The following is a 23,750-nucleotide window of genomic DNA, read 5'->3' on the forward strand; positions in this document are numbered from 1 at the left end:
AAAAAAAAAAAAAAAAAAAAAAAAAAGCTATAAATCCACTCTGCTAGATAACTGAATGAGTTGGGGGAATCAGTATAAAACCTTAAGCAATGATGTTAAGATTTATTTATTAATTCAGTAGTGATGGTTAATCTTCATTGTCAACATGACGGTCTTGAGAATTACCATGGCCTCATCCAGGCGGTGATGGCACACACCTTTAATCTGAGCACTCTGGAGGCATAGGCAGGTGGTTCTCTGTGAGTTCGAGGTCAGCCTGACCTACAGAGCGAGTTCCAGGACAGGGTCCAAAGTTACACAGAGGAGCCCTGTCTCAAACAAACAAACAAAACAAAAAACACCATGGCTTCACACCTGTGAGTGACTGTTTTCTGAAAGATTAAATTGTGTGGGAAAAAAACAATAATAATTGGGGGATCACCATCCCCAGTCTTTGGGTCTCAGACTGAGTAAAAAGATAAAGTAAACTGAGCAGTATTACTTTCTTTCCTTCATAATTATGACACAATGTGACAGCGTATTCTTACTCTAGACCACCACACCGTCACTGCCAGAGTGGACTGGTTCCTTGAACTGTAAGGAAATGAAACTTTTTGTTCCTTAAGTGGCTTCTGTTGGGTGTTTTATCACAGCAATGAGCAAAAAACAGAAAAATTTCAGGTTACAATGTAGTTATGCTGACCTCCCCAGAGCTTGGTCTAACACAGTACTTCAAATGCCGCCTTACCTTTGCAGAGAAGACAAGAAGAAATAGAAAAGTACGTGACACTTGAGTAGATATCTGAGAAGCGAAAACAAAACTAAGGCCTATAATGTCTGTGTTTTGTGGTGTGTTGGAGACAGAAACAAATTTTCACATGCCCAGCCTATGGGCTAGCACAAGTAAAGTCACCAAGGTTTGCAGCCAAAACAATACGCCATGAATTACAAAAGAACTGCTTCATAAAATGTATTTTCTGAGTGCTGACAGGCACAGGACATAAAGCTTCTTAAACATATTTGCAGACATAACTTTTCAGCTAAAAAGTTTGTTTTGATTAAACAAATGGCCTCTGAATACCTAGTTTATAGTCTAGAATAGCAAAATTTCTAAAGTCAGGAGCACCTCTCCTTTGTGCCAAAGATAAAGGGAATAAGATAAAGAATCGGACACAGTGAACAGCAATGATGAGTTACACAAACCCACATTTCCCTGTAGAGAACTGAGATTGGTTGCTAGAGATACTCTGAGAATAAAAACAGAGACGGAAATTCCGAGAAGTCAGTGTTTGCTTTCATCAGTCCTTAATTTCCTCAACCCCTAACAACAACTACAATGACAGCTTGATGTCAAAATATAGAAGCCTGTCACCTTCGTTGATAGAAACTAAAGCCATGTGCAACTTACTTCCTGGAGATTCTCTGTAGGATCAGACTAACATTGCCTAATTAATTTTGTAATATCTTTCCCCCATTCCAACTAGTGTGTGAATGTGTACACACACACACACACCCATACACACAGAAACACAGACACGGGGATACATAAGACACAGAGAAATACACACACGTGCACACAAAAATGCATACATAGATACCCACATTCACACTGTTTCTTAGTGAAATTTCTTGGAACTGTCCCTTTGTATGTTCATGCACACTAATTCTTGTCTCAGGAGCAGTTCTAGGACCAGGCTGAGAAGACTTTCGGGATTACCAAAGAATTCACCAAATGCTCACTTAAATTCTTTGTTTCTTTCTACCTATCTGAATTGCTTTAAAGATTGGTATTTTCTGGCTTGGTAAATTCCAAACAAAAGTTGAAAGAGTCTAGAATTTGTGGGTTCAAGAGCAACAATAAGACTCATATGACCTAAATAAACTAACTTGTAACTGCTTGTAGGTAATTTTGTCTATTCTATCTTAGCAAAGTTACTGAATTTTGCAAAGATGAACATTCTTATGAATCTCTCTTTTCTTCAGAACTAAAAATTGAAACACAAAGGAATAAAGGAAATGATGCACTTCCCAATTTGGCAGTGATAATAAAGATATAAAAATAATTTGGGAGCTAGTGAGATAGTTCTGCGGGTAAAGCTGCCTGCTATGAAGTCTGGTGACGTGAATCTAATAATTAGGAATCATTTGGTGGGATGATAGAACTATGTCCCACATATTGTCCTGATCACACAGGCTTTGTCAAGTCAAAGGCTACACATATACGCAGATACACCATGAATACTTAGTAAAAAGAGGTAGGTATCCCGTAACGTCTTCTACTGTATCTGTTGAATATATCCTGTACCCCTTGGAAACCAGAATAACATATCACTTTGTAAGGCCTGGGAGAGTAAGTAGTGAAGACCTATGTTTTAAGAAGGCAGTACTCACCAGTGGTCAGTGTAAACTATTAGGTATTATGTAGCAGAATCTTGTACATCAAAGTGATGGAATTGAGAATTTATAAGCCACACCCAAGGAAAAATACCTGAGGGAGAGGGGGAAGGCCACCACTCAAAATGATGGAGCCATCCCAGAAATGTGGATCTGGATGGAATAAAAGGCAGGAGAGGAGGAAGTTACTTTCAGAGGCAACCTGGCTTCACTTCCTGCCCATCATATGTAAGCTGTTCCACCTGCCTACCATGCTGTGAACCCTGAGAGTCCTGACAAGGTTAGGAAAGCAGCCCTCCCCTGAAGTTTCTTCTGCCAGCAAGTCTTGTAACATGGTCACAAGCATAAATAAGTGCTGTGTAGAGATTGCCATAATCGCTTCATTTATGGAAGATTAACCTCAGTAAGCAAAATACAATTTATGAAATGGAAATGCAGAAAAAAATGAGTTTTAAAAGGTGAGGTGTGAAAGCATTTGTCTGGGATCTGCCCTGAAATTTTCTCACCAGGGGAGATAGTTCATCAGAATGCTGAGAATGATGTTATGCTCTAGGTTTCAAATCATAGCTGTGACAGAGTTTTGAGTACACGTTTTCTGTGCACATGCATGTTTGTGTGTGTTTCTAGTGTCTATGTAAATGCGTGTTTGTGCATGTATGTCTAGTATCTGTGCAATGCATGTTTGTGCATGTGTATCTAGTGTCTGTACAATGAGTGTTAGTGAATGTGTGTCTAGTGACTGTGCACGTGCATGTTTGTGTGTATGTGTGTCTAGAATGTGCAGGATCTTTCAACTGCAGGGTTAATCTCCAGTTGGAGGACTAAACAAAACAGAAAAGTGTTTCCTTAATGGATTTGATTAGTGCTATATGAACAAAAAGATATTCTGAGGTAATCTGCTTCATGGTTTATATAAAAGAAAATAAATATACTAATGGTATAAATAAAGGAGTAAGACAGACCAACTAATGCTTTAAAATAAGAAATAAACTTTCATGAAAACTTTGATAAGTTAAAATATATTTTGCCACACATGATACCTCTTTCGCATAAAATATTTACACTGAAAAATACCCCAGAATATATAAGGCATACATTTTCACTAAGCATAATATACACATCAAAAATAGAATTTATAATATACTTTTGTGTTCTATGATATCGTTATGGTGGCATCAGATGATGGCAATCTAATGTCACTTAGTGGTATGGGCCAACCGAATTTCAAGAACATGCCTAGTGGGCATATAAATGGAGAGCAATCAGAATGATCCTCTAAGGGAAAAATAGCCTTCTTGAATTCCACACTCTAATCTAGCAGAGTAGTCAATTCCTGATGTCACAGAAGATAGCTTACGTATTCTAATCAAAGGAAGCAAGGGATGTATAGTGAGAGGAGAATATGGCAGGGAGTTAGAAGTCATGAACTGACAGTTTGTAAACATTTAACCTTGACACTATCCTGAAAACTTAATCACTATTGATTGGAAAGACTGCCATGCAAATGCCCCTCTCCTTGCATTGAATCATTATGGTGAATACTCGATATTTGCTCACTGAAGAAGCTAATGATGAAATAAATCTACTTTGGGCTCTGATTCGGGAATTGCAGTGTGAGGGGGCTTGCACTGCCGATACTCAATGGTCTGCTGTATCCAAATAGTCTTCTTTGAAATAGTTTAGTGAGCAATTTGAGATGAATTTTCTCTTCCAGTTGTCTAAACTAGTAGGTATGAGATCCTAAGTAAACTATCCAGGACATATTGTGTAATGGTAACTTGAGTAGGATATGATAATGGAGTTCTGAGTGATTAATCTGTATTTTCTTACTGTTTCTCAATTTTCTGTTACACTGCAAAGCATTTACACTCCTGATTCAGATCTTCCAGTTCTACGCTAACTGTGAAGAAAAAAAAGTGTATAAGCTAACAAGATTTTTTTCAAAACACAGTGCAAATTCTTGTACCTGTACAAATTATAACATTTAGTCTGCATCTCATGACTCTTACATCAAAAGCAATGAGTAAGTTCTCAGACGTTTTCAATGCACATGTTTGAGAAGAAGGAGTCCACCATTATTCAGGTTTTTAAACATGCGCACTTGTCCAGATATGGCTCTTAACTGCCCCATGAAGTATTCGTTTTGCTGATATAAATATTATATAAGCTTCTTTCATGGCTTAGAAAAAAAGTTTTATCTGACTTCTAAAGGTTTGCACTGCTTCAAACAAGATTGCCTGCATTGACATATAACTTTAAAAATATTTATGTCTATGTCTCAAATCCAGAGCCCGTTTCTCCTCTTCTGTTCCCACCATATGTTCAAAACATAGAATAGACCTACAGGGAAGACAGAAGCATTTTGGGCAATGATGTGGAACTATCTCTATAACTCATCAGTGAATTGTACAGCTTCAGGCTCATGAGTAGCCATTTCAATGTTAGGTGCATGGCCTGACAATCAAGAGAGATGTCTCCATATACACAGTATTGCAGTACAACACAGTGATTCTGTTCTTTATGTAAAATGTGCCCTTGCTGTCCAGTTAAAGTAATAAAATTTGAAGTAGAAAACATAGAATTTTAGATAATACTTTAAAGAAAAAAATCAATAAAATTTAATGCAGTGCATATATGTTGGCAAATGTGAATTTTTAAAATTTTTTAAGGCTTTTCTTATGGAGAAACCTGTTCTTTTGGGCTTCTACATTTTTAAAAGCTGTAAGTTATACCAAACACTTCGATACGTTTACAACTTTGGATTTAGCCTTAAATGTATGACAATGTGGTATTCAATGGAAAAGACAAAGGCACATTATTTCTTTCAAAATCTCAAAATGAAATTGGAGAGGAAACAATTGGAGCAGACTTGTTAATGGATTAGGTCAGGCAATAGAAGACTGCTTCAGAAGCGGGGTTCCATGGAAGTATATGCGGTGATCGTTTCCCTGGATATAGTAAATAAAAACAGCAAGATCATTGTCATCATTTGCTGATATAGCAATTCAAGGTAGGACAGCCACTTACAGATAAATATTTCCAAAAATGAACAGATTGATACATAAAAGCCTAGCAATTATCTATAGCCTAAGAATTCCACTACTAGTCTATTGTACAATGGAAATGTACATAAATATGCTCACCAAGGATATAGATCAGAATGTCCATAGCTGATATGACTGCCTATCAGAAAGAAATATATTTAAATACGGTCAATTTTGGCTGTTTCTACAACTTAACAAAGCCACAGTGTGACCATGATGTTGGAATATTTTATCCTCCTCTAGAGGTGCTGTCCTAGGAACTTGGGAATGTGACAAAGTGTAGTAGTCTACATGGCAGAAGTGGCTCCTGAGGTGAGGGCATTATGGATTACAGCCTAGACCCAGGTCTTGCTTGGTCTCTCTTTTTTCTAATCTTTAGAAATGTGACTTCTGTCCTATCACCGTGATGTCTTTGCCTGATGGACTGAGAACCAAAACAAATACTTCCTTTAAGCTGATTTTCTCAGATATCTGTTCACAGTGATGGAAAAGGGTCACTAAGACATAAATTATTATTGGAGAATTACATGAATTATTCTGATTGCTACAGTGATAAATCTAGTCACAGAACAAAGCTTTCAAAATTGATCTGTAAAATAAATATGGAAGAGTTTGGAGCTGGTGACTAAGAAAACTTATATTGGTGTTATCAGAGTTCAGTGAACTATCCTTGTAGGAGTTCTCAAGACCAGAATGCAGTACAAAAATAAAAACCCAATATCAGGTTGATATTGGAGTTCAGCCTGAAGAACAGAAAAGCAAAACAGTCAAGCCACTAGAGAGCTCTTACCTCTATGAAATCTTCAGACTAAAGGAGTAAGTTCCTATCTCCTCCCACTTTATATTCCTCTCTAGTGCTGGGACTAAAGGTGTTCACCACCACCACTGCCTGGCCTCTACTGCTAACTAGTGTGGTTGCTGGGATTAAAGGTGTGTGCCACCACTGCCTGGCCTGTATGGCTGAACAGTCTGGCTGTTTTGCATTCTGATCTTCAGGCAAACTTTATTTATTAAAATACAAATGAAATATCACTACACCAGAATGCTAAATAAAGGCAGACAAGAAATGCCTGACCCATAAGAACTCAGAGGAATAGAAGGACTCTACTGAGCACTGAAATAGAGACTACCAGTCCTCGTTAGCTTTCTGTTGCTGTTATGTCACATCGACCAAAACAACTTAAGGGAGAAAGGGCTTTCTTTCATTTTACAAGTAGTAAGTCATAATCCGTCACTGAAAGAAGTCAAAAGTAACTCAAGTCATGAACTGAAGCAGAAAACATGGGAAAGCACTTCCTACTGGCTTGTTTCCATGGCTGGCTCAACTTGCTTTCTGATACAATCCAGGACCAACTGTCTAGGATGGCATCACCCACCTCAGTCTGGGCCACTTCTCCCATGTAGACTACTACACTTTGTCTTCATTAATGATTAATGAAGAAAATGTCCCAGTCACACCTATAGGACAATCTGATGCAAGCTATTCCTCAAGTGAGACTCGCTCTCCCCAGGTTGCTCTAGTCATTATGAAAAAAAAAACTTAGCAGTATAATACCATACAACAGTCTGTCAATGTCTCCCCTTGCTTTCTGTCTGTATCTTAAGAACTAGAATGAAGCTGAGATTAAAGTGATGGACAAATTTGTTTGGTGACAGAAATTTCAAGACCCCATAACATTCAGGCTATGGGATGGTTATCCCTCCTATGTTTAGTGAGATTTAATGCTGAGAATTCAAAGTAGAAAATGAAGCAGAAAAATGAAGAACCTTGATCTCTGTCAAAGCTGCCGAAAGGCACATAAGGAAACTGAGGCCCAGATGGGCAAAGAAACTTCTACTATTAAAACTAACTATAGCCGGGCGCTGATGGCGCACGCCTTTAATCCCAGCACTTGGGAGGCAGAGGCAGGCGGATCTCTGTGAGTTCGAGACCAGCCTGGTCTACAAGAGCTAGTTCCAGGACAGGCTCCAAAACCACAGGAAAACCCTGTCTCAAAAAAAAAAATAAAAAATAAAAAAAAATAAAACTAACTATAATAATCTGCATTGAGATCATTGGAAAAGTGACTAATAGCTAAATCCTACTCATTAAGTGCTCAAGCGTGTGACAATTCAAAGACAATAGAAAATTTACATTTGCACAAGTGCATAAATATATAACGTTTTCAGCATCCTGCTCCAATGAAGATATCTAGGAATGTTTTTTTTCCCAACTTGAGCCCGGCAGGGTATCATGAGTTATGGTTTGCTACGGTCCAAGGGAGTCAAGTTACATTTCTAGCTGCCAGAAAAAATTTGTGCTGTCTTTGTGATGCTTCTTTTGTCAGATTCTTGGAGTCACCCGAATTCTAGAAGGCCACTGAGGCAAAACAATATGCAGTAGATTTGTTTTTCCAGAATGGAGCTGCTGAGTCACAATGCTGTGAAGGTGAATGTTGAGATCAGCCTGCCCTGCTCTATGCTAGTGCATATTTTACAAAATGGCAATTTTCAGGCTGGGAGTCTCCGTTGTGCAAGCATGATCTAGCTCCACTTTTAGTGCAAATACCAAGGCGAATGACTTTGCACCTCTTAGTGCATAGAATAGCACCACTTGTACAGCACCTCATACGAGACAAAGACTGATAAAAACAAACTTACTTCTAAATATAAAAGGAATCACCATACAAATTTTCAAAGCAGATTGGATATTGTCATATTAAAATCAATCAATGAAACCTGGGCTGAGAATGTATCACACACACCAGATCAAGGAAGAGTACAACATTCCCACCTCAACTAAATAAAGAGGAGGAAATCTAAAATTACAATGATAATGGCCCCCACTTATGTATTTTCTGATCAGTCAGTGTGTCCAAGAAGAGAGCATCAGGCAGAAAACTCCTGTCTACCCTAAGAACTTTAGCTCAGCTTGGTCTCTATTGCTGACAAGGTCTGCTCAAATTGTTGTCTCTTCGTCTATCTGCCTGCCGGGACGTGGATCTATACCTTGCCTCCAAGGTCTTGCAGTTATGTATGTTATCTGTGTCTCCTTCATGGTCCTACATCTTACTTACACACTTTAACTGAACACCATCACTCCATTGCCTGACTGTAGGTCATTCCAGCAGCTTCCCTGCGAACCACCTTTATATCAGCTCCCTTCCTCTACCTACAGTACAGCCTCCTGGAATTCTTTAACTTGCCGACAGAGTCTTTAATGTTCCTGTAGCCATTCTGCAACATACACATATACATAAATGAATGGATAGACAGACAACTATAGATAGAAGACAAGTAGATGGTGTATGTAATTATTATATGATGAGTAATGTATGATCAGTTAATGTTAGTAATGTGATGATAAAAGACCTGCATTTGCAAATGGCCAGCTATCAAAGGAAATTGGGATTATATTACACTTAACTTCCAAACAAACAGACACAACTTTTGAATTTATCCTTAGTTAATAATATATGGAAAGACAGATGTGTCTGTATGTTTCTAACTCATGACAGCAAAAAAAGATGAGATTGCAGGATTTAGAATATGCTAGAAGTATGCTTTGTTTACAGAGGAAAACTCCACAGAGTGGAGACAGCCCAAATAAGAGACCACATATGCTAGCAAGGGTGCAAACCCACTGAAGGTAGATATATATTGTCAGGCTTTAGTGTATGTTCTGCTCTGTTTTGTCTTGCTCTGTCCTGAGGCTTGTTTGCTGTGACCATTCTTCTCTTAATGACTTAGAATGCTTATGTCATTGTATATTGGGATTGTATAACTTTTCATTTACTTTTTAAAGAGTCCAACAGTTAATACATTGCCTCTAGTCTTAGAAAAGGCTTTCTACTTTGAACTTGGGAACACCATTTGAATTGTGAGACTACAAGACCTTTTTAAGTTAATCTAAATGCATTTTACATTATGAAATGGCCATAAGCCTGCCGAGGGTGAAATACATTTTGCCTGTGAAATCATCACACAGGCTCGTGCGCCTAAACATTTGGTCCTCAGATGTGGTACTATCTTGGACAGTTGTAGACCCTTCAGGAGACAAGGTCTTGCTGGAGGAAACTGGTTCCTGAGAAAGAGGGCTTTAAATATTATTGGCCTCAATTATGGCCTGATCATTCTGCTTTTGCTCAAAATGTCTTGCCTCCATTTTTTTCTACCATGTCGAACTGCACTCCCTTAAAAGTATGAGCTGAAATCATTTTCTCCCAACAACAAAGAAAGTAAATATGACACCAGCAGCAGTAACAGGGAGTGGTCCCGCTTAGCTGAGAAGGTCCTGGCCAGCCTTCCTTCATCGTAAGAATGTCTGAACAGCCAAATTTAATCAACATAAAAGGCTTCTCTATTTAGATCCTTGATTGGGTTATTCATCAAGTTGCTACTCACTATTTCTTTATTTTTACTTTGATATCCATAAAATAGCCGAGCAATTAGTAGGTGATCAATTACATAAAATATATTAAATATTGTTTAATTTAAAAGTTCTCAAAAAGCTCATCTACTAAAAGTTTAACCTCTAGCGTGGTGATATGAGGACATCTTCTAAACCTTTAGGGCGATGGCTCTCATCCTGTGGGTCATGACCCCTTTGGAGATTGAATGAAACTTTCATGGGATCGCGTAAAACTATCGGAAAACACAATTATTTACATTATGATTTATAACAGTAACAGAATTACAGTTATGAAGTGGCAACATAAGCATTTTATGATTGGGGATCACCACAACATGAGAAGCTGTATTAAAGGGCCTCAGAATTAAGAAGCTTGAGAGCCACGGCCTGAGGACAGGCAGTCCTATGGAAGATCCTCAACAGCGACTCTCACAGGCACAGCATAGAATGCACGATGTGCAATTTCTGTTTCCATCCTTAAGCTTATGCAGGTTTGTGCTTCTATGCAACCCATGCTCTCTTTTCCTGGCACCTATTAAATGCTCAAGAAAAACAGATCTCCCTGGTCTAGGAATGAAAACTTATAAGCATGAGCTTAATAAACTTTTCTTTATAAACTTACCCAGGCCTGCTATGGAAAATTCCCTGATGTGCCTAGTATTTCATGAATGACTTACTAATATTTATAATAAAAACACATAATTCTTCAAAGTATTAATGTCATGGTTTGAACGTAAAGTGTCTATCGCAGATTCATGTGTTTGAACACTAGGTCTCTAGCTGGTGGCCCTGAAAGTTGAATCTTACTCTATGAAGAGGGTCATGTGACTGGGAGGATCTTAAAAGTCTACAACAGTTGACTTTCGGTTCTCTCTCTGATGCCTGTTGATGTAATGTGACCAGACTCCCGATGCTATGGCAACCTGCCAGAATGGACCATGTCCCCTCATTCTGTTAGGAAAAATAAGCTCTTCTTTAAGTTTCTCTTGTGAAGTGTTGTAACAGAAATAAAAGTGACTAATGATTAATAATTAGAAAGCATTTATTTATTCTTATTTGTTGAATAATAATATAATATTATTTTGAGCGACAATGCAAGGTTTTAATTAACATATATACTTAATAATGGTCAACCCAAGGTAGTAAGCACATATGAGCTTAAAATGTTACCATTTCTTTATGGTAGATTGAAAGAAATTCTTCCTTTTTAAAAGGGAAATGTGTTATTGGTGATTATTTTAAATTTCTCTTGTGCCAGAGAACACTAGAATTTAGTACTCCCACCAAACAATTACACTGTACCCTCCTTACCGACTTCTAGATACCTCATTCTTTAGTATCCATTCCTCTGCTTTATCTCATACTAAATCATTTTTAAGATGTCCCTTATAAAACAGATTATGTTGTACTCCTCCTCCTATGTTTGATACACATGACAGTGTTTTCTGTATTAATTCACAAGGTGATAAATTAGAAGATTACATTTGTTTTATGTCTGAATAGTACTATGCGTAGTCTACCACATTTTCTTTATGCAGTTTTCATGAATATTAAGCTTGATCACGCATGGCTGATGTGAACAGTGCTTCAACAAGCATGGGAGTATACATATCTTGTCAGCATGTTGATGATATTACCTTTCTCTACATACCCAGCGATTTCTAGACCACAAAATGGTTCTACTTTTTTTTCCTTGTTTTTAGACAAATCCATACTGTTATCCATACTGGCTGCATTAATTTACATTTCCACTGAAAGAGCTAAATATTATTCATTCTCCATCATTTCTAGCACCTGTTATTTTCTATGATTTCTTAAAAATTATTTTTTATTTGTTGCGATTGTAATATAATTACATCATTTCATCCTTCCCTTTTCTTATTTCAAGTGGGCCCTTACAATCTTTTTAGTACTTGGTCTCTTTGTCTATTAATCACTGTTGCAGTATGCAAATTGTTTTTTTTCTTGTGGATTTTGACAATAGATACTCTCACTGGGGTCAAGTGTGTGACAGATAACATTGACTGATAAACTTGAAAGGATCTAGAAACAACTAGACAATGGGCTTCTGGGGTTACTTACAAAGGTCTATCTTCATTATATTAATTGAGGGGAGAAGGCCCACCCTGATAGTGGCCAGCACCATTCCTTGGGCTTATGTCCTAGACTATGTAAAAAGGAAAAGACTTGTTGAACATGAGCATTTATCTCCCTCTGTTTCCTGTAGTGAATGCAGTGAAACCAGCTTGCTCAGGCTTCTACTTGTGATTTTCCCACCATGTTGGAAAAACTTTCTATAATGGCTACAGTATAACCAGCTTTCTCATGCTTCTATTCATGACTTTCCCACCATGTTGGAAAGCACCCTCAAACTGGAGACCAAATTAAATCTTGGCTGCTTTAATTTGCTTTGCCCAAAATATTTTCTCAAACAATGATACAAATAACTAAGCCATAAAATTCAGTGCATTGTTCATATGCTTTTTCGAAATAATGATATTAAAATGTTTCATCTATCTGTGGGACATTTGCATCATCTGAATTCCCAAAGCTAGGGAAACATCACAGAAGAGTAAATTAAAAGAGGAGAATAGGAAAGAATGCTGTGAAATCTGGTATCTGGACATGACACAATTGTTACATACTGGAATTCAGCAGCTAAGTCAACCTCCACATGACCTTCACGAGAACAAGAGAATTAAAATTCCTAGCATGGGGAAGATAAGGGTTCCCAATGCCCACCCCAGATGAGGATTTAATGGTGGTCAGTGGCTGCTGAGGAAGAGAATATTACTAATTTTGGATGGAGTCATCTACTTGTAGATGCATGTCCATATAGAAAGCACTACTACTTAGTTACTCTTTTCATGTTTTCTTGGCCAACTCTTTCTGGGCATGCCAAACAGAACAAACTCTATTTCCTTTGTGCTTTTTTCTACTGTTTTATTTTGGCATTTGTCTTCTTGGTTTTGTGTTTGTTTTTATTTTGTTTTTTTTTCTCCTTTTTTTGTTCTTTTAAAGAGTGAGAGGCAGAGTACATGAAGCCTTATGGTGGAGGTGGAGAATATCTGGGAGGAGTTGCATGAGGGAGAAACATGATAAAATATGTTGTAGGAAAACATGGCTTTCTTCATAGATTTGGAAAGTGGCAGACTACCCGGGATCCAGTACGTGGTCCTAAATCATGACACAGGCAGCATCAAGTATACTCAGTGGGCTCAGAAAACAGAGTCCATGAAGAGAAGAGATAAAGGGTAGAGGAGGAACTGTAGGGGCGAGAGCAATAGCAATCATAATCATGAATAATAATATAATATTTTTCTTCAAAAGAAAAGGATATAAAGTTGGGAGGGGCACAGAAAATATGTGGATGTAGGATCTGAATGAAGAGAATAGGAGAAGCTATGACCTAAATATATTTCATGTATATATAGAATTTCAAAAATATTATTTGATATTGTTAAATTATACTTAATTGTTTCAAATATATATCAGATTCCAATAACTAGTAATTATTTCCTTCCTATAGTTGATTTTAATGGAGCAGTATGAATATTAGAAGTTTATTTTATGATAGCTTGTATACTAGACATAAATTGACTTGCATAATTATAGAGACAAAAAGGTCAACGTCAGTCCTCTGCAAGTTGGAAAACCAGTAATACTGGTGGAATACTTCTGTCTGCATTCAAAGCCTGAAGTAAAAAAATGTTGAAGGCAAGAGGTGCATTCATAGATCAAGGGGACAGAAAATTGTTCCTCCCTTGTCCTCATTTTATTTGGACCTTCAGTGGACGGAATACTGTAGACTCGTTTTGATAATCTCCTTTTCTGAGATTACTGATTCAAAGATTATTATCTTTCAGAAAAAAAATCATTGACGTCACCAAAAATAATATTTACTGCTAATCTAAACATTCCTTACTCCAGCCAAACTACACAAGAATTTAAATGTTGATCTGGGAAAATGTTCTGATATGTTCCCACAATATATACTACTTTCTTATAAGGATTACTCTAACTTTACTGAACTTACTTCACCTTTTATAAAATGCGTGTTCTACAAATTTCCCGTATTAATAAATATGGAAGAAATCTCCTGAATAAAATATGCCTTTCCCACACCAGTAGAGAAGAAATAATCCCATCTTCTGAATAGAGTCGAGGCAAAGAACATGCCAGTATACAGGCTGTGTTGACGTCAGGTTTATGTCCCTCCAGTCTTCCAGTGCATGTTATTCATTGACTCATAATCACCATTTATTGTTCAACCTACTGTGTAACCATTTAGATTTTACCACTTCATTGTTCACTGAATTCTCCTAAGTACTTGCAAAATGTTTTATGAATATCAGGCACACTGGTGCATGTGAGTTCTTTTCTCTTATAGATAAAAAAATGCATAATAAATAGATTTTTAAAGGGAAAACTATACTAAAGAGTTATAAATCCTACACAGGAAGGGAGAGAAAAAGTAAGGAAGTGCTGCCATATTTAAAGGTTGCAGCAGTGTCTATTTTAATGGGAAACACTGCCTAATACACAGGAAGCCTACTTAGATCCCCAGCTGTACTTGCCGGATTTTAGTAAATTCTCACTTAGTCTGCCCACTTCAACATGGGAAGGGCTACATGCTGAATTCTGAGAAGACTGAGAATTCACAACGAAGGAACGGACTATGAGGCACAGGCTCAGTGAGCAAACCGTGGCTCGGGTACTACAGATGCCACCCCAGGCTGGAGAGATGGTCCAGCATTTAGGAGCCCTGTCCGCTCTTCCAGCATACTCTGGTTCAATTCCCAGCACCCACATGGGAGATTACAATTGTCTGAAACTCAAGTTCCGAAGGATCTAACACCCTCAGGCAGGCATACTTGCAGGCAAAAACAACAATGCACACAATTATAAAAAAAATTATTAAAACAAAACATGATGCCACCCTGATTTGTGGTGCAGGTACCTGACTGAAGTGTTCGTGACTATTACACGATTGTTCCCAAGTTCCCTCTGCCTCCTCCACAGGCTGAAAGAAAAAAAAATGTTAGTAAAAGCAGCCAGTCTCACCTGAGTGACTGTGAATTCCTGTGCTGGAATTTTTAGTGTTTTACCAAAAAAGAAAGTTGGTCATCTTAAAAGTACATAAAATACAGCACTATTTTGAGTGAGGGTGAAATGGAACCTTGTGTGCTCACTGTGGAGTTTGCAGCATTTGACAAATTGTAATTCTGTTCTTTGCAAACTTCTAAACACTTCCTGCTAAGTGACAACAAGCTTCAGCAAGTTTCCACAAACCTTCTGCAGCTTCTTCATCTCCCTATAAAGAACAGATGCCTCTGAGGGGCTGCTGTGAGCTCTTCTGTTCTCTGCACAATATGTACACGTACAGAAAGGATTCACATTCGATGAAAATGTGATAGCCAAGGCCTCCAGAAAACACTGCCAGTGAGTGGATGGCATCCCAACAGCTGGCCTGGATCAAGGGCTCTCTGTCAATCAGCGAGAAATGTGACAGACTTGTGACTTTGTGTCAAAAGTGACAAAATTTACAGTTTGAATGAATCACATCAATAGCAAAGTAGTTTATGTTGTTAAAATACACAAAGATGCTCCAGTTTGTTTTCTAACAAGTTTAATAAAATGAATGTTTATTTTCACATTTAATATAAAATTAATATATATTAATATAAAATAAATATAATATTAAATGAATGCATATATTTCATTTAAACTTAGGTAAATTTCTAGTTATTTTAATGTAAATTTTCAGGATGAGCCATACACCTGACATTATTTCTTACCATGAGTATCAATACCAATAAACTCAACTAAAAACCCCTTTGTGTTCTGGGAAATTTGGTAAGCTTACTATATACTTGATTTTTAAGTTGGATTTTATGTAAGCTCACATACTAAAATATAAATCTATTTATTCTCCTTACGGGTAGAATCTTGTCCATATGTATATAAATTTAGCAACTTTTTACATGGAGTTTTATTTTGTTTTTTCCAATATTCTTCTAAAAAACTTATTTTAGACTTGTATATTCTTTAATACTACAAAAATTTAACATTTTATAAAAGAGTTATTTATATTCTTGTTTCCATGATTGTGATCTAAGAATTTGATTGCCATCACTGTCACAGACACAAGTTACTAGGCGTCTTCCTTGAATTCAAAGCAGGAACCTCAGCTGGAGACCCTAAACAACAGTTAGAGTCAGAGAAGCGCATGGAACATCTAAAAATGAAAGAACAAATAGGTAAGAAAACTATCTATGAGAACTAAGTATTTACTATTTAACTTAAGAGGAATATACAAACATTAAAGCAGGAGCATCAGAAAGACATGTAACTTTACAGTAACTGAAAGAGTTCCAAATATATTTCTTTAAGCAAGGAATAAGATTATAGAGAGGAATAAAGAGTTTCAATACAAAGTTAAAGGAAGAGAGAGTTTTCAATTTACTGCAAAACAGGAAAATGTCTATGAAATATACATTTTAAAGAGAGATAAGAACTAGCACAGATAATGAGATTGTGAAAATAATCAAATTACATGACACACACGTGTTTTAGACAGTGCTCTATTGTTGCAAAAAGACACCATGACCACAACAACCCTTAAAAAGGAAAACATTCAATTGGGACCTTGAAGAGTTTCAGATGGTTGTCATATGTCATAATGGTGGGGAGCACAGTGGCATGCAGGCAGATATGGTGTTGGAGAAGTAGCTGAGCATTCTACCTCTGCATCAGCAAGTAACAAGAAAAGAGAGAGCCACTGGTCCTGGCTTGGACTTCTGAAACCTCAAAGATCACCCTGAGAAACATACCTCCTCTAAAAATGCTACACCTCCAAACTCTTCTTACTAGGGCAACTCCCTAGTGACTAAGCCTTCAACTATATGAGCTAATGGAAGCCATTCTTTTTCAAATCATTACAGAAGTATGTATAAATATTATAGCAAAATCCATTATTAGCATGCTAATTTAAAGATAAAAATCATAAAGGCACATATCACTAATGTTACACAAGTAAATTTATGTATAATATGTGATGCATACACACATATATTACAACTGACTGCCACTTAATATCATGGTTTGATATAAAATGATAGATATGGTTTTCTCAGACAGCACATTACACGTAACATGTGATGTATTCTTGGTACCCTCTATAAGATTTTCTTTATACTGAGTTTTTATAGTTGACATCTTCTAGATTGAATTTATAATTCTCAATTATAGTTAATATTTGAGTTCTAAAATTTTGTCATCATTAATAACTTATACTGATACAAGTAGTAAGCTTACTAAATATATGGGAATCTGAAGATGATCAAATTCTGTTTCATATGATCCATGCTTAAACTTCTCTCAGGCTACTTCTCATCTATAAAATGGGCAGATGAGCGTACTTGACTCTAAGTGATTGTGAGAACTGCATGAATTAAAGACTAGCACATGGCAGGTATTCAATAAGTGTTAGTAGTAGTGTGAGATGTTCTGGCTTCTCAAATATCACAATTCATTTATTATCCAAACCAGGAATCTTCTAAAAATGAAATCAGGCATGATTAATAACTTTATGAGATCAAAAGAGAAAATCTGAATAGCTCCAGGATGCTGTTGGGTCCTAATGGCTCCCTATGTGAGGGGGTGAGAAGATTCAGCATCGAAGGCATAGACACCAGGAGTCAGATAAAGGCAAACAGCAAACTCATTTATGTAGTAATGAGGAGAGCTTTAAATAACCTCCTCTCATCACCCAGGCTGTTTTCTGATTCATTGACATTGTGTGCTCACCTCTCATTGACTAGGCACAATAACGACCTCTGACAGTGCCTGTTGCTAGGTCCTCAGGCAGACTCCAGGTTGGTTCATCACTTGGCCTTGTAAGCTTTATATTCCTACATATCCCTTCTTTTTTTATTTATTACATAGGCACTCAGCAGGAGCCAGAGTTCTTCACTTATTCCTTGTTGACCCCACCTCAGGAAGGCTCAGCAACTGAGCTGTGCCTGTCTTAGATTGGCCTACCGAACAAGCTCTTATCCTTCATTGACTATTAGACCTCAAAAAACATTCATTCCCGGAGAGCTGCCATGGTGGGGAAAACAGTCATTAGCCTTTTGAATTTCAAATACTAAGGCATGCATAGCCTCCTGCTTTGGACTGCATGAAGATGCCTAAAGGTTATTAAATTACCACCAGGAGAGTGAGTTGCCTTCTCTGCTGCCAGGTGTTGAACATGCTACAGGAGACATTTAAAAAGAATAAGGATTCACAATACCACCCTGCCAATTAAGGTGCATGTGAGCATTCAGGGGGGATTAAATAGCCTTTTTATAGTATACCAAACCTTTTTGTAAATTATATCTACCCTCAATGTCTTAGTTAGGATTTTTATTGCTATGAATAGATGCTATGACCATAGTAACTCTTATAAACCAAGAAACCATGTAAATTGCGTTGCTTATAGTTAAGAGGTTCAGTCCATTATCAACATGGTAGAACATGGTGGCATGTAGGCAGCATGGTTCTGGAGAGGTAACTGAGAGAGTTCTACTTTTTGCACAGACAAAAGGAAGTGATCTATCTCACTGAACTTGGTTTAAGCATTTATGAGAAAGCCTTTCTCCACACTGACATACTTCCTCCAACAAGGCCACACCCACTTCAACAAGGCCACACCACCTAACAGTGGCACTCCCTTTGGGGGCCATTTTCTTTCAAACCACCACATTTTACCTTCTGGCCCCCAACGTTTGTTTATAGTCATATTATAATACAAAAGTGCACTCAGTGCAACTTCAAAAGTCACCATAGTCTCTTACAGTTGTGTCAAACTTATTTAAAAGACTAAAGTTCAAAGTATTTTCAGAGTTATTGTAATCTCTTAACTAAGAGCCCTGTAAAATTAAAACAAAAAAAATCTTATCACATACTTCCAACATATAATGGCACAGGTTATACATTACCATTCCAAAACATAGGGAAGGGAGCATAGTGAAGAAATACTATATCAAAGTAAGACAGAAACCAAGCTGGGAAAATTCTAAACTCTGCATCTTCATGTTGGATGCCAAAATGTTGTTCAGACTCCAAGTCCTTTTAGCTTTGTGACTACAACACACTTCACTTTATTTGACTGGTTCCGCTCCCAGTAGCTTTCTTCAGCAGGTATCCACTGGCTCTGGCATGTCCAACTTCTTGGGGTCTCCAAGACAGTCCAGGTTCAATTTCACAGCTTCCTGCAATAGCCTATCTAGGGACACCCCAACACAAGCCTGGCCTCAGAGGTTTCCTTTAGTCACAGAGGAATATTCTATTACTCCATTCTTCTATCCTTAATTCCAGAACCACATGACTGAAACTGTCAAGGTCTGGGGCTGGATCATTCCCCCTTGCTCAATTATATCTTTCCCAGATTTCTGCTTTCAATTGTTCCCTTCACTTCCTAAGCTTGACTGTCCTTGAACTTGCTCTGTAGATCAGGCTAGCCAGAAACTCAGAGATCTATCAGCCTATATCTTCTTTATACTGGGCATTAAAGCTGTGCACCATCAGATCTGGCTCTACACTTTAATTCCTTTTCACAAGTTGAAAACTCAGCTGGGTTGGATCTTGCCCTGACATCACCACTCCCTTTAATATGTTTCTTAATCTGTTTATTTCCTTGAAAACAAGACTTAGCTCCATTCCACTTCCAAGTGCTCCTTTTCCCCTCCACTTGTTATAAGCTTCTTATAAGCATGAACACTAATAACCATACAATAATCTATGCTAGGCTGTTTTGAGAGCTCCTCTACCAATGGAATTAATACAGATCTTTTCACTTTAGGCTCAGGCAAATTCTACAAACAAGGGCAAAAAGTAGCCACTTCTCCAAAATATCACAAGAATAATCTCTAGGCATCATACTAAAATTCTTCTCTGAAACCTCTTGAGCCAGGCCCCTCATTTCAATCACCCTCAGCACCACTGTCTTCCATGTTCCTACTAGTATGACCCATTACACAGCACTTAAAGCATTTCACTGCTTTCCTAAACCAAAATACCAAAGTCTAAATTCTTTCAAACAAAAACATGGTTAGACCTATCACATCAATACCTCACTTCTGGTATGAAATTCTTAGCCTTAGTTAGGGTTTCCATTGCTATAAAGAGGCACTATGATCATTTTATAAAAGAAAGCATATAATTGGGATAACTTACAGTTCAGAGGTCCAGTTCATTATCATCATGGTGGAACTTGACAGCCTGCAGGCATGCATGGTTCTAGAGAGGTAACTGAGAGTTCTAATTCTTGCAGAGGCAACAGGAAGTAGTCTATCTCACTAGACATGGCTTGAGCATATATGTGACCTAAAAGTTCACCTCTCCGGTGATATTCTTCCTCCAATAAGGCCACATCTACTCCAACAAGGCCACACCTCCTAATAGTGCCCTTCCCTTTGCAGGCCATTTTCTTGCTAACTACTGCACTCATGTTGCAGACACTAGCCAGATAATCCATGCAAACCCACAATCTATAAAATGTGCTGCAGAAAAGGCTACAGAATTCAGGTCAAGTCCATCAGTCTGGAGATAGACATTTTGTCAAGAAGTAGAGCCATTTTTACTGATTGTGCTTTCCTGGAGAAACAGATTCCTATCTCTCCCACTTTCATACCAGAAACATTTTAACAAAAAAGATTACTTTGCTTAGTTCAGGAACATCCTGTGTTCTCATACACTGCAATTACCTATTAAGGCATCTATGTTCCTCATTGACCACAGAGTTTCAGCCCAGGGCTCCATGTTACTTGAAAAGGAACTAGACAGAGTTGAGGCTTCAGACAGACTCAATAATTTATAGGGGAAAATAAGTAAAGAAAATAGAAATTAAATAATGTCAAAAATATCTTTCTAAAAAAACAATATCCTTCTACTAATCTATGAGTTGTGATGCTACTTAGCACTTCTGCCCAGAGATTCGAATTGAATTGATATCTGGCTTGGGAGCTATATTTTGCCATGTGTGTTTGATGTACTTGTATATCTAAGATGAGACATCTTGTGTGCTGGAGTCAACAAGTTGTTGAACCAGATAACCAGAGATGCAGCTTCAGCCTAAAGCCAAAGCCTAAAGCCAAAGTCCTGAGAGGTAGGTGGACCTGCATTTCAGGCTAAGATAACATGATCATCTCTATTTGAAAAGAGAAAAATCTGTCTTCATTATTTCCCTTGTATTGTCCCAGGGTTTAAATAATTCCCATCTGTTACAGTACAGTTACAGTTTTAACTCATTATTGCAAACAAAATGTTAATATCTTTCAGAAACAGTGTGTAGACACATTCAAAAAATATTTAGCTAAGTATCTTCACATCCCTCCATGCAGTCAAGTGGACGTATTAGAGTGGACATGCTCTGGGATCTGGAGAACTAACTATACTTCTGCAGCAATTAATATCAATCAAGTATTGGATTCATAATCAAACAGTACAGAGGCTAAATCTCTAGTTACCAAGTAATCATAATAATAAAATAATAATAATTATTATAACAACAATAATAAAAGGCTAACATGCTTAAGGTTACATAACAACAATACTCTTGAAAATAAATGCAATAAGCATAGTATAGAATGGGTTTCCTAGATTCCTACTTTTGATAACTAACCAAAGGAAAGAGTAAGCCAGGGTCCTCGAGCCATCATTAATTCACTCCCCACCCTAAGATGCTAGTAAGGGTGAGGAGAAACTAATAGATTGCTACAAGAACAATAATATACAAACACAAAAATACACATACATACAGCAGTAAATTGAAGTGGAAAATAATAAAGATCTCTTTGAATAGAATAGTTGACAGTATTTTCTCACAAGCTCCTACACTTAATGCTGAAACACTGAATTTCTGGTTACCACCCCTTGAAGCATATTTTTTGAAGAGTTCACCTAAACTAACAGCCACCTGCTGTTGCCTGCCTTGTGGGAGCACCCGATGACCTGCGTGATTAGTCAACGACTGGAATAGGAAACTCAGTTTACAACAGAAAACAGAGACTTGAAAATGGGACAGAAAACTAGTTGCCAAATACTTATTTATAAAATGCTCTTTTATTTCCCCAAAAGAAATAAGGGCAGGCAGGGACAACACAGACACAGTTGCAGCAAGCTCTCTGTGAGAGGGAAGCGGAAGGCACGCTTGCTCTCTGAGCAGGTGTCAGATCCAGAATGGAGGTAATAGGACTTTTCCAGCAGCATTAGCAGGAACTCTGGAAGTGTCAGCCAGACCGGTGCCGTTTGCATTCAGTCTCCTGTCACAGCTTCAAATGTGTGAAATCACCAAATTAGGCAATGTCATGTGAAACTATGAACATTTTTTCTTTCCTGTTTTTCATTGTTAGAAATTGTAATTGACCTGTATAAGTGATTTCTGCCCCAGTGCTTAAATAGCTGAGGTTTGATGAGAACTGTGTTCACAGATAATGAAGAAAGAGGAATTTGCTTCAGTAACTCATGTGACAAAAACGTCAACTATGAAAAACAAAAAAATTTTATCTTTGAAGCAAAATCATTTCTGTGTTTTCCCCATGTGGCATCATATGATCTACAAATCTGGTCTTGTCCAGTGCTCAGGAAAACCTCATAGATTAGGAGATTGTTCCTCACTGAGTAAATTGCACAACACTGAACCAAGTTTTCAACTCTTAGTAAACAAATTTTTCTCTAGTTCTGAACTCATGGTAGTAAGACAAGACATAAAGAAAATGTTACTCACTAAGATGGATTGATTCTAAGTGGGACTAGGGAAGCCTGACTTACTTTTGTCCACTTTCTCTGGTTTGTGTTGTAAGGTAGTTCTGAATGTCAGCTTAGTGGTTAGTGCATCTTTTTTACTCCTATAAACTTTGGGTAAGACAGCTGCAGTTCTTAAGATTCTGCACTTTCTACATCAGCAAAACCCAGAGCCTTTGCTATGAAAGTGGTGTGATCCTCTTTAATCACAGTGTTATATAACTCTGCAGATTTTTGCCAAGGTGTAATGATGTTTAGAGGTGACAGGGAAAGCATCACATTTCCACTGAGCATTATACAGAGAAACTATGCATGGCAGAGGCTGAACTTCCATAAACAGAGAGTGGGAACATTATGGACTGGTTTTGCTCTACAGCAATTGAACAGAAATAGCTAGATAAGAATTTGGTTACAAACTTAAAACACTATTATACTATACCTACTAAGCTGACATAATATACCTACTAAGCTTGCAAATCAATCCTGTGCACTCTCTGTGACATCTTAGTACATTCATAGCATGGGCATTCAGGAGGAACTTAACAACTCAGACCGACTAGTACAAATGATTTTAGCTCATTTGAATGAAAAATAAAGTGGTATGTGGGTACCTTCCAAATTCTCTTGAGTAATTTTCTTTTGAAATGTATTGATAATGACGCTAACATTATTAGTAGAAGTGCTTATATGTTGTCTATAAAAATGAGCATTTCTCAAAGGATTCTTATGAAATAGATTAAGGCTTAGAAATATATTCCTATGCATGTATGAAATTATGTCAGCATGAAAATCCCCCCCCAAAATGAAATTATGCAATAATCACAGATAGCAGGGTAACTTCTGCTAGCAGATGGCAAGATGCTGAATACAGTAACTATGATAAGGTTAAAGCACAGAGCACAGCATCACACAAACATGTGAAAAGTCTGTGAGCAAAGTCACACATGTAAGCAAAGAACATCGAATTCCAGGAGAGTGAGGAAAGAGCAGCACAGGTTTGAAAACCAGGATTTATCCAGTGAGATGTCTATATGGGGAGAAAGTAACTTGTTCTCTTAGCTGACAAACAGGACTGGGGGGAATGTAAAAGGAAACAACCAATAGGGACTTTAGATGGAAACAGAAAATAATTTTTTAAATTTATTTATTTATTT

Source organism: Microtus ochrogaster, chromosome 19 (assembly GCF_000317375.1).
Source record: "Microtus ochrogaster isolate Prairie Vole_2 chromosome 19, MicOch1.0, whole genome shotgun sequence".
NCBI lineage: Eukaryota > Metazoa > Chordata > Mammalia > Rodentia > Cricetidae > Microtus > Microtus ochrogaster.